The sequence below is a fragment of the Ranitomeya imitator genome, chromosome 1 (assembly GCF_032444005.1).
Source record: "Ranitomeya imitator isolate aRanImi1 chromosome 1, aRanImi1.pri, whole genome shotgun sequence".
NCBI classification, from domain to species: Eukaryota; Metazoa; Chordata; class Amphibia; order Anura; family Dendrobatidae; genus Ranitomeya; species Ranitomeya imitator.
In genome coordinates, this window is record NC_091282.1 from 440363269 (window position 1) to 440376408 (window position 13140).

Here is a 13140-nt window from a genome sequence, read left to right on the forward strand (position 1 = left end):
CCTTGCTTCCTAACTAGACATAAATGCCAGGATCTTAAGCTCTGGTCCTTATGATACAAATGTTTCTGCCCTTCAAGGACTTACCAGGTGACAATATGATGCTGCTGGCTTTGCTATGGCTCTTTATACTATTGGAATGCCAACTCTTGATAGAAACCACATATGAAAAAAAGGAATGTTCAATTTGGCGATATAAAGTTTTCTTAAATATTTTTATATAAACACTGTTATATTATGCTAGGAAAGGGTTAAAGCAAATAATGAAGAAAAGTGTGCGTACAGGAAGAGTCGCTTCATAGACACAAAACCTGCTATTTAAATATTCTCCCATGTATATCTAATAATGTAAAACAGGATATCTGATTTGGATGGTATCTCCAAAAATGTCTATTGATGGTGGTTGAAGTAACAATGGTTGAATATCCACCTTTCCATTCTGCTATTTGCCCAGAAATAAGAAGTGCCACATTGCACCTTTACATACTAAGTATCTGTCTTTTCGTGTTATATTCAAACAGTGATAGGCAAATATTGGGGAGTACCAGGTAAACTTTCGAACTCATAGAGTTTCTGCAATTAAAAAATCTTTTTCTTCCAGAATGCCATATTCACAAATGTTCAAAAGGGATTCCCACAATTAAATATTACATGTATATGTTAGATTGCTCAAACAATAAAAAAGTTTCCATTGGAATAATAAAAAAATGGTGTCTAATAGAGATGAGTGGAGCAGGCAAAATTAAAATTAGCCACTTTGCAGTTTTTCCTGAGAAATGTAATGTCTTTTATTATGTTCTGAGGTCTCTCCAGTCCACAGAGGATAATAAATATAATATGTAAAAAAATAAAAAAAATCGTTATACTCACCTCTCCAGTCCCTCTGTTACTCACCTTCACGAAATGGAAACTTTGTATCAGAAAAATGGCAGCCACATTATGCTATAGTGCTAAATTCATGTGGATGTGAATCTGCATGTGGAATGCAGATTTTTGTAAAATTCTAGTCGAATTCAATTTCACTCAAATTTATTCACCTGTCTCTAGTGTCTAGATATTGTTGTTGCGTCCTTGTTACGATGCCTCTTGGTGTTCTTTTCATTCCTTTTTCAAAATGTCCATTTAATTTTTGGTGGTTCTATAAGAACTACGTCTTCAATAAGAACTATGTCTTCAATAAGAAGAAGTACAAAGTAACATCTAGACATAGAAGCATTTTGTTTTAAATGATTGCAATGTTAGTCTTATTAAATCAATATTTGTGTCAAAACCCTTTAAAACTGTGCTAAAAAAATAAATCGGTAAGCAGTTACAGGCAAAAAAAGTGTCAAAAGAAAGCATGCAAAACCTTTAAAGGGACTCTGCTACCCATGAATGACTGTTGAAATCAAGTACAGGCGTCGGTGCTTTACGGTGCGACCAATCATTTATATACACCTTCCCACCTGCTTGGTTTCCATCCATCTCCACTGTTCTCTGGCCCTATGAAGCCAGAGATCAAAGAAGGAGGAGGGGATGGAGGGAAAACAAGCAGGTGGGAAGGGGTATTTAAATGATTGGTACCACCAAGAAGCAAGGAGTGGTGGGACTTAATTTGAACAGTCATTCTGTGCTGACAGAATTCCTTTAAGAAACTATGGCTAAAATGTATCCATCACTGTTTAATGCTTCAGTGTTTAACCCCTTCAGGACCAGAAGTATTTTCGGTTTTGCATTTTCATTTTTTTGCTCCGCTTCTTCCCAGAGCCATAACTTTTTTAATTTTCAGACAAAATGACCATGGGAAGGTTTGCATTTTGCAGGACAAGTTCTACTTTTGAACTACACCATTGGTTTTAACATATCATTAACTGGAAAACAGGAAAAAAATTCCAAGTGCTGTGAAATTGCCGAAAAGTGTAATTCCACGTTTTCTTTTTACCATGTTCACTAACTGCTAAAACTGACCTGCCATTATGATTCTCAAGGTCATTATGAGTTCATAGACCACAAACATATCTAGGTTTTTTATTTAAGTGGTGAAAAAAAATCAGAACTTTGGTAAAAAAATGGAAAAAATGGCGCCATTTTCTGAGACCTGTAGGGTCTCTATTTTTCGTGATCTTGGGCTTATTTTTTCCGCGATGAGCTGACGTTTTTATTGATATCATTTTGATGTAGATACGATCTACATCGTCCGTAATTGCATTTTGGCTTTTTGACTTTTTTTTCTTGTTACGCCGTTTAGCGATCGGGTTAACTCTTATTTTTATTGATAGATCGAGCGACTCTGAACACAGCAATACCAAATATGTGTATATTTGATTGTTTTATTGTTTTATTTGGAACTAGATGTAGGGCGGTAAAGTCACAATGGGGGCAGGCTCATTCAACGTTGAGAATCTCTCCTCCCATGTGCTCACCCACCTATCTACTCTCTTTTTTCCCATGTGCCAAAGTGCCTTCTTAGTTAACCTCATACACTTTGAAGTTGTAGACTCGGTGGTGTAGTGTGCTGGTTCCAATGGGTCATCTTGTGAGCCATTGTGAGACAACTCTTTTAAGATCGGTTCCTGTCTTAAAATCTAGGGCCTGGTTCACTACTGCATATGAGCCTTTTTTTGTCTAGTTTTTGGTGCTTTTCACACTAGCATTTAATGAAGCTAGTAAAAAGTGCCAAGCAAAAAACAAGTGTGGGATTGCACTTTTTTTTGCAAGTTCACCGCACTTGGAATTTTTTTCCCGTTGTCTAGTACATGACATGGTAAAACTAATGGTGTCATTCAAATGCACAATTTGTCCCGCAAAAAAGAAGTCCTCACATGGACATTTTGACCAAAAAATAAAAAAGTTATGGCTCTGGGAAGAAGGGGAGCAGAACATGAAAATGCAAAACCAAAACTACCTCTGGTCGTTAAGGGGTTAAAAGTCTATTTTAAATGCCTATTTTTGTTAACGTTCAGTATTGTAAGCATCGTTTCAGATTTCCCAATGTTTTAGGCTGATTCATCAATTGTTACTTTTTATATAGGTGCAAAAATTTGTTGCAGTCCCCCATGAAGTGATTTTATGTAAGCCAGATATTTTGAGACAAATTGTGCAGCATTTTAATGGTACGTTACTTTTTGTGCTAAAAAGTCACAAAACAAGTTCCAGATAAAAATAAAGAGCATTTTTTGTACAAAATTCATGAATGTGCACCATTTTGAAGAAAATGTGCAAACAAAATGTCAAAGAGCACCACAATACCAAAAAGAAAAGTGATTAAAAAATGCAAATGATAAATCACGGCTCTATTTTGCATGAAATGAAATAGTTTTTGAATATTTTTTCCCAACATAAAGACGATATGAAAAACTGTACACCTTGAGAATGCTACAAAGATAAAAAAAAAAAGAAGAATGAAAAAGAAATCGCATGCTGCAAATGTACAGCAAAATAGTAATTATTCATGCCATAAATAGCTGTGATATAAAACTTCAGTTCAGGAGAAAAATGTGTGGTGTGAACCATTCCTTAGAAAAAAAATGATCAAGTAGGGCAGTAAAATATATAGAATATTCAATTTGTTTTGTAAGTTATGTTACCTCTCATTCTTACTGATTATAACCCGGTAGGAAACATTGTAATTAACTACAAAGTAACAGGTTGACCATTAAATTAGACTTGTATGAAGTGAAGGTAGAATTTCATGTAAATTGCTAAGGGTTCTGCTTGACTGATTTTAACTGTGTGTAATAAATGACATTCTTATTGTGGTGAGGGAAATATTTAGTATCTGTTGGAAACCAAGCAGGTAGTGTCTAGTGCAATGACATGGTGAGAAACAGGAACATCACCGATTGTCAAGTATTGAAAAGTTGCTAATTCACTGCCCCATTTGGAGGAATTATCCCAGCAAGTTGGTGTCATAAAGAGGTTGGGAACTCAGTGGGGTAGTGTGATAACTCAGCCTGGTCCTCTCCAGGCTAAGCACTCACAATGTTATTTTGCACCTCCTGGCTGCTCCACAGGAAAAATTGCAAGTGATCTAAGAAAAAGGAAACACACTTTTCATATAGGGTTGTAGGATTGTTTTTATGTGCCCCCTCAGAGCACAGCTGAGTACACATGCAGCTTAGCAAACCAGATGAATCCAATTTCAAGGAGCATAATAAATAGTGCAAGAGCAAACACGACATACAAATAAAAACGCTACAGAAAAAAATAACAGAAATGGTGAAAACCTCAAACAATAAAATGATAAACATACTTATAGAGTCATAGATATGGACTACACAACTTTCACTCTCGCATCATATGTAAATACATTTTGCATTAAATATTCCTCCTTGGTAAGTCAAATCCTGTTAGAATTGAACCAGATTAGCTAATCACCGTGGGTCCATCTTAAAGGAAAAATGTTGTATTGCATCCTGGCAATTCACTGCAGGGTAGTCCATAAAATACATGGACTGGCTGGATCCACCAAGGAACTGCTCTTTGTAAATGGATCTCTGGAATCGGCACTCAAGTGTGACTTTCATATATCCTTATTGGGCCTTCAGAAGATATCAAAGCATAAATAAAGACGTGCTTAGCAAATGACCTTATTACTCTGTAATTTGCACCTGTTTGTGGTAGTCATAGTAAAACTGTTACAAGTTGATATAGTCAATGGAAAAAACTAGATGTTCTAAATCTAAAAAAATTTGACACCATTGACTCATTTGTAATTTGCATTCTTCAGTCACCAGTAACCAACTTAAAAAGCCACAAGCCATGGAAAAAATAGAAGGAAAGTCTAAATGACATAATCATATTGACTAAGTTCAGGATTTATAATAATGCAGAATAAGCAGTTGTTCAGTGTATTTTACAGAAAACTGTCACTACTTTAACCTTAGTAAATCCCTATGACAAGATTGATGTCAGGACTGTTGCTAATTAAGTTTAGTCTAAAACACACCTTCTTTCTAATAACTGGCTCCGAATTCTAACTTGCTACTATTTCTACCCTTCATGGTTTACACTGCAGCTACAGTATGTGTGCAGAGTATAGATCATGGTGTACAGGCACAAGCACAGCAAGGAGTCAGTTCAGGATGAGATGTTTTTAATTTTTCCATATTTAATTTCCCAGATAAGCAATACATGGCCCATAAGTCTCTTTACAGTGGCTTGGCACTCTCCACAAGGAGAAACATTACTCCTGTCACTGGCCTCTTATCCAGTCAAATCAGACCTTCTGCCTTGCATTAATGAGGAGCTCACACCCCAAAATATGTGTCTGCAAATAGAGTGTCTGGTTTGACTTTTATTCCAAGTCACATGGCAAGGCTCATTACAGGGTCAATATTGACCTTTAGGATTGCTACTCCCAATAAGTGGCACTAAAGTTCAAGTCTGTAGAAAATAAAAATAAAGAAGCTCACCAAGCCAATATTGTTCTATATACACCAGCAAGTTGATTGTCATAATCCGGGTTGGGTGTTTGCTTCTTGCTTTTCTTTCCCAAGCCTGGTTATGGTGGGGTTAACCTTTCCTGCCTCTCATTGGTTCATAGGTGGCTATTTATTGGTGCAATTTCTGGTAGCATTTTTCAGTGATAGTTCCAGTCTCTGGCTTCAGCTTCTGATCCCTACAGATCCTTCTGCCTCTGACTACCCGTATTTGTGCCTGACCCATTCCCCTGCCTGACTTAGTGTGTGTTTGGTGGTTCCCTCAGTGTATGACTCGGCTTGAATTCTGAACCCTGCCTCCTGCTTTCCGTCTCTGTTACTACGTTTCTTGTCTGAATTTGACTCTTTGGCTTGTACCCCAACTGTGTCTTCTGTCTCACGTTTTGGATCCCGCGCTCCCGTCTGGTACCGATTTCTAGCTTGTCTCTGACTACGCACATTGCTATGACCTCTGGTACTTTGTCTTCCTGTTTGTTGCTGACTGGCCTGTCTGACTACTCTGCCGCCTCGTAGAAAAAAACACAAAAATTGAGCTTATCTTGAGTTGGTACACATGCTGAGATTAAACGCATGTTCACATTGACCACAAAACATTAAAACCTACAAGAGAAAAAAGTAAGCAAAAACCCTGATGTAACTAAGTAAAAAAGCAAAAGTGCATTTAAATAACACAGAGTTTTTAATAATACTGTTTTTTGATAAAAAAAAATAGCACAAAAGCCATCCCACCACGTCAAGGTAACTCTGAGAGGGACAGTCCAACACTGTCTAATATTAAAATGTTACCATGTGTCAACGTTGACCTCAGTGTGAATAAGGGCAGACAAAAGGACTGGGCCCAACCAGTGAAACACCAGACTGGGGAAGCCTTATATAGTCTCTAGCTCAGAAACAGTGAGGCCACACCCCGGCTTGCACAAAATGCAACAATACAGAGAAAAAAACACAAAAATTGAGCTTAACTTGAGTTGGTACACATGCAAGAGAAACAAGTAAGCAAAAACCCTGCCGCCTCCTAGTGGCGCTCCGCGCTTTGCACTGTAGTGCTACACGGTGAGTAGTGGCGGTTGTCCTGCCTTGCAGTTGCACTACATTGATGAATTGGTGCCTGCTGGTGAAGCTCATCTACTATAGCACTGACAAAGAAAAAGGATTTTTTGCGTTTTTTTTTCCAGACATTCCAAATGCCATAATATAATGGGAAATCCGCATAAAATCCGTAAAAATAATGAACATGTTGCTTATTTTTCCGCAATGCATTTTTTTTGCGGAAAAAAAACGCATCATGTGCACAAAAATTGCAGAATGCATTGTAAATGATAGGATGCATACGTATGCATTTTCATAGCGTTTTTATAGCGAAAAAACGCACAAAAAACGCAAAAATTCCTGAACGTGTGTACATACCCTAAGGATGAAGTGTAAGTCAGAAACGCACAAGTTTTTATCCTCTTGATGGATCCTCCTGTTGTTCATGAATTTCTAATAGAAAGATTAATTTTATGGATGAAAGTGCCAGAAAATCCTTTTTCTTCGTCGGTTCTAGAGTTCAAGTGCTCTTCTTCTCTGAAGAAGCAATTTGCCAGGAAAATAATTATAAACTAGAAGCGACTAAACTACCAGAAGAACAAGATTATCAGGTCATTGCTCCAACAACATATATGGAGCCAAATCAGTTCTGCTTTCAGTAAAGAAGCAATTAAAATGACTGCCTGTCATAAAATGTATTGACTGTGTATGTGGACCATTAGGTTTCCTCCAAAAAGTAACTTATGGCCATTCAGTTTAGTTTGTTAAAGGCCTTAGTACCCTGTCGGAGTAATACAGTTTGATCTAGTAACATGCTCTGCAAGAGATCAGCCACAATCATTAGACAACCAAATTTCGAAAATACAGTTCCCCACATGTAGTCAATATATCACTTTAAGTATTGTGGGCTACTCCTGTTTACCATCTCTTCCGTGGCCATGTGGAATACTCATCTTCTCTAATCCTTGTCTATAGCGTTTCCAAAGTATTTTACAAGCTCAGAGTGAATGACTTTAATGCTTTGCAGCAGCTGAGCTAGTAGCACATGATATCTTAAATGTAACAATCAAAGGAGCATGCAAGATTTTGGAATTTCCGCTGACTTGCAGATGTGCAGTGCCCAGCTCCAATGGACGTAATACCTACTTTAAAACAAAGCAGCTCAAACATAATAACATCTTACTGCCATGTGTCAACACTCAAGAGCATTTGGGGAGACAAGAGGTAAGAGGTTCTGTGATGGGGATTTAATATGTTTTATATTCCTCTGTATCATGTCCACAACCATTCCACTTATTTTATTCTTCAAAAGAGATGTACAATATGTCTGTAATAAATTCAATAACTTGAGTAATACCAAACAGTTTGACATCATAATGACCGGTTCTTAAAAGGCACACTAAATCTAGGCTTTAATAATTGTCCATTTCTGAACACAACGATCAAACTAGAAAGCGTAATCAGAAAAGAGCATTGGTATGTGCTAGTCTTCTTCAGAAATGAACCATCACTGGAAAACTTTACAAAACTTAATGATGAAAATCCATTTTGTATTAATAGAATACGGCATGTTTTTAAGGTAAAACGAATATATAAATGACTTGTATTTTTGGAAAATGTACAGATTATATTTGAAAATCTGTCTGACATCTCGAGTAGTTTGCTAAATTGATACTAGGCATTCTAATGGAATCAATTTACCTGTGTGTAGCCCTGGGATGTCCTGTCTGATGAGCCCCTGAATAAGGGGAGATGGGGAAACACTCGGGTTGTATGCATGTAATTGAGGAGTTTGAGACAATAATTCTTTGATAATTTTTTATTTTCTCGTGTCTGTCAACCATATACGCACCCATTGAAGTGCACTCTGATTATATGACTCCACAGTGACTGGAGGGAAACGTAAAAGGAGTGTGTCTGCCCAAACTGATAATACATAGCTGTTAGGGTATGTGTCCACGTTCAGGATTGCATCAGGATTTGCTTAGGATTTGACGCAGGTAAAATCTGCACCTGAGGTCACTGGCAGGTCACCTGCGTTTTTGATGCGTTTTTACGTGCGTTCTACATGCGGTTTTTTCATGCGGATTTGTGTGTGTTTTTGTAAGCTAAATAAAGATATACAAAAAAAAAAGAATTGTGATCTCATTTCTTGTCCAACCTCTTCATTTACATACTCCATTGAAGAATAATGTTTACACACACAGCTAGATAGATAGATGCGATATCTATCTATCTATCTATCTATCTATCTATCTATCTATCTATCTATCGTATTTATTGTATCTATCTATCTATCTATCTATCTATCATATCCATCTATTGTATCTATCATATCTATCTATCATATCCATCTATCGTATCTATCTATCTATCTATCTATCTATCTATCTATATCTATCATATTTGTCTATGGTATCTATCTATCTATCTATCTATCTATCGATATATCTATCTATTATCTACTGATATATCTATCTATAAATATGTCTATCTATGTATAGAAATATCGATAGATAGATATATTGATAGATAGATAATAGATAAATAGATAATAGATTAATAGATAGATATGATAGATAGATAGATAGATAGATAGATGGATACGATAGATGGATACGATAGATAGACAGATAGATAGATAGATAGATAGATAGATAGATATGATAGATGGATCACACATGCGAGAAACTCGGACAAGTCTCGCATCTTAATACCCGGCACTTCCACCGGCATACTCACCCTCGGATGCGCCCTGCTTCTTTCCGGCAGCCTTCCTTCCTAAGAATCAGCGCTTGAAAGACCTTCGGTGACGTCGTGGCTTGTGATTGGTCGTGTGAGCGGTCACATGGGCGGTCGCGCGACCAATCACAAGCCGCGACGTCATTTAAGGTCCTTCACGCGCTGATTCTAAGGAAGGAAGGCTGCCGGTTAGTACCAGGGCGCGTCAGAGGGTAAGTATAGCAATATTTTTTATTTTAATTCTTTATTTTACACTTAAATATGGATTCCGATACCGATTTCCGATATTGCAAACATATCGGAACTCGGTATCGGAATTCCGATACCAGATTCAGAAGATCGCCGACCTCATGGCCGACCCCACACAGGGGTCGGGTCGGGTTTCATGAAACCCGACTTTGCCAAAAGTCGGCGACTTCTGAAAATGGCCAACCCGTTTTGCTCAACCCTAATGGTCACAAGTATTCAGACCCTTTGCTCAGTATTGAGTAGAAGCACCCTTTTGAGCTTGTACGGCCATGAGTCTTCCTGGGAATGAGGCAACACATTTTTCACACCTGGATTTGGGGATCCTCTGCCATTCTTCCTTGCAGAGCCTCTCCAGTTCCGTCAGGTTGTATGGTGAACGTTGGTGGACAGCCATTTTCAGGTCTCTCCAGAGATGGTCAATAGGGTGCAGGTCAAGGCCCTGGCTGCGCCAGTCAAGAATGGTCACAGAGTTGTTCTGAAGCCACTCCTTTGTTATTTTAGCTGTATGCTTAGGGTCATTGTCTTGTTGGAAGGTGAACATTCGGCCAAGTCTGAGGTCCAGAGCACTCTGAAAGAGGTTTTCATCCAGGATTTCTCTGTACTTGGCCACATTCATGTTTCCTTCAATGACAACCAGTCTTCCTGTCCCTGCAGCTGAAAAACACCCTCATAGATGATGTTGCCACCACCATGTTTCACTGTTGTGATTGTATTGGGTAGGTGATGAGCAGTGACTGGTTTTATCCACACATACCACTTAGAATTATCACCAAAAAGGTTTATCTTAGTCTCATCAGACCAGAGAATCTTATGCTTTTTTGTTGTGAGTTCTGTTTTTGGGCTCCCTCTGGTGGTTACTGATGGTACTGGGTGACTTGTCTTTCCTGGGTTTCTGGGTTCCACCTGTTCCATCAGCATATGGGAGTTTCCTATTTAACCTGGCTTTGCTGGCATTTCCTCGCCGGTTATCAATGTATCCAGTGTGTCTTGTTACCTCTGCTCCCTGCTCCTAGAACCTTCTGGACAAGCTAAGTTTGGATTTTCCTGTTTTGTGTTTTGCTTAATTTGGTTTTTAGTCCAGCCTGCAGATATGTGATTCTCTGCTGCTGGTTGCTCTAGTGGGCTGAAATTGCTTTTCATGTACCATGAGTTGGCACATGAGTTCAAGTAATTTCAGGATGGTTTTTTGAAGGGTTTTTCGCTGACCGCGCAGTTCACTTTTGTATCCTCTGCTATCTAGCTTTAGCGGGCCTCATTTTGCTGAAACTGTTTTCATACTACGTATGTGCTTTCCTCTCATTTCACCGTCATTATATGTGGGGGGCTGCTATTTGCTGTGGGGTATTTCTCTGGAGGCAAGAGAGGTCTGTGTTTCTTCTGATAGGGGAAGTTAGATCTTCGGCTGGAGCGAGACGTCTAGGATCATCGTAGGCACGTTCCCCGGCTACTTTTATTTGTGTGTTAGGTTCAGGGTCGCGGTCAGCTCAGGTTCCATCGCCCTAGAGCTTGTTTGTATCTGTGCTTGTCCTTTTTGTGATACCCTGCCATTGGGATCATGACAGTATAACCGGCCCACAAAGTGTTAATTGTATTGGCTGACGTAGGAGGATAAGTAGTCTGAGGAAGTTTTTTTTTTTTTTTTTTCTTTCTCTTTCCCTCAGAGTTTGCTGCCTAGCCTTATTGCAGCCTGGCTACTTCCTCCTCCTCTTAATCTTTGAATGGCTCTGATCTCAGCTGTTTATCATGGACGTCCAGAGTTTGGCTTCCAGCCTGAATAATCTTGCCACTAAGGTTCAAAATATACAGGATTTTGTTGTACATGCTCCTATGTCTGAACCTAGAATTCCTGTCCCAGAGTTTTTTTCTGGAGATTGATCTCGTTTTCTGAATTTTAGGAACAATTGCAAGTTGTTTCTTTCTTTGAAATCTCGCTCCTCTGGAGACCCTGCTCAGCAAGTCAAGATAATTATATCTTTCCTGCGGGGTGACCCTCAGGATTGGGCATTTGCATTGGCACCAGGGGACCCTGCGTTGCTTAATGCGGATGCGTTTTTTCTGGCATTGGGTTTGCTCTATGAGGAACCTAACCAAGAGATTCAGGCTGAAAAAGCTTTGTTGGCCCTCTCTCAGGGGCAAGATGAAGCAGAAATTTATTGTCAAAAATTTCGAAAGTGGTCGGTACTTACTCAGTGGAATGAGTGCGCTCTGGCTGCAAAGTTCAGAGATGGCCTTTCTGAGGCCATTAAAGATGTTATGGTGGGGTTCCCTGCGCCTGCTGGTCTGAATGAGTCTATGACTATGGCTGTTCAGATTGATCGGCGTTTACGGGAGCGCAAACCTGTGCATCATTTGGCGGTGTCGTCTGAACCGTCACCTGAGATAATGCAATGTGATAGAATTCAGTCCAGAAGTGAACGGCAAAAGTATAGGCGGAAAAAAGGGTTGTGCTTTTATTGTGGTGATTCAGCTCATGTTATATCAGCATGCTCTAAACGCACAAAAAAGGTTGATAAGTCTGTTGCCATTAGTACTTTACAGTCTAAGTTCATTCTGTCTGTGACTCTGATTTGTTCATTATCATCCATTTCCGTCGATGCCTATGTGGATTCAGGCGCTGCCCTGAGTCTTATGGATTGGTCATTTGCCAATCGCTGTGGGTTTAGTCTGGAGCCTCTGGAAGTCCCTATTCCTTTGAAGGGAATTGACTCTACACCTTTGGCTATGAATAAACCTCAGTACTGGACACAAGTGACCATGCGTATGACTCCCGTTCATCAGGAGGTGATTCGCTTCCTGGTACTGTATAATTTGCATGATGTTCTAGTACTTGGTCTGCCATGGTTACAAACTCATAATCCAGTCCTTGACTGGAAATCAATGTCTGTGTTAAGCTGGGGTTGTCAGGGGGTTCATGATGATGCACCTCCGATTTCTATCGCTTCATTTACTCCTTCTGAGATTCCTGTGTTTTTGTCTGACTATCGGGATGTTTTTGAGGAGCCTAAGCTCAGTTCGCTTCCTCCTCACAGGGATTGCGATTGTGCTATAAATTTAATTCCAGGCAGTAAATTTCCTAAAGGTCGTTTGTTCAATCTGTCAGTGCCAGAGCATGCTGCTATGCGGGATTATGTTAAGGAGTCCTTGGAAAAGGGACATATCCGTCCATCTTTGTCCCCTTTGGGAGCAGGTTTTTTTTTCGTGGCCAAAAAAGATGGTTCCTTGAGGCCTTGTATAGATTATCGTCTTTTGAATAAGATTACCGTAAAATATCAGTATCCTTTGCCATTGTTGACTGATTTGTTTGCTCGCATTAAGGGGGCTAAATGGTTCACTAAGATTGATCTTCGGGGTGCGTATAATCTTATACGAATAAAGCAAGGTGATGAGTGGAAAACCGCATTTAATACGCCTGAGGGCCATTTTGAGTATTTGGTAATGCCTTTTGGACTTTCTAATGCTCCTTCAGTCTTCCAGTCCTTTATGCACGATATTTTCCGTGAATATCTGGATAAATTTATGATTGTGTATTTGGATGATATTTTGGTTTTTTCTGATGACTGGGAGTCTCATGTTCAGCAGGTCAGGAAGGTGTTTCAGGTTCTGCGGGCCAATTCCTTGTTTGTAAAAGGCTCAAAGTGTCTCTTTGGAGTCCAGAAGATTTCTTTCTTGGGGTATATTTTTTCCCCTTCTACTATTGAGATGG